This window comes from Penaeus monodon, chromosome 23 (genome assembly GCF_015228065.2).
Source record: "Penaeus monodon isolate SGIC_2016 chromosome 23, NSTDA_Pmon_1, whole genome shotgun sequence".
Taxonomy (NCBI): Eukaryota; Metazoa; Arthropoda; class Malacostraca; order Decapoda; family Penaeidae; genus Penaeus; species Penaeus monodon.
Genome location: NC_051408.1, coordinates 7,563,943 through 7,564,150, shown reverse-complemented (window position 1 = coordinate 7,564,150; position 208 = coordinate 7,563,943).

Below are 208 nucleotides of genomic sequence, written 5' to 3'. Positions count from 1 at the left end.
GCTTTTGAAATTTGAATAAATAGGTTTATTTAATTTTGGACTGTCATTTATTTTTTCTGATTTATGGTATTCTTAAAAGTATGTAAAGAATGAGGTAAGAATTGGTACGGTTTGTAAGTGAATGATACAGAAACCGTTAAATAAACATGGAATACATATGGATTCAGAATTACATGAACACAAAACATATAAAACACAGAGCAGTTTC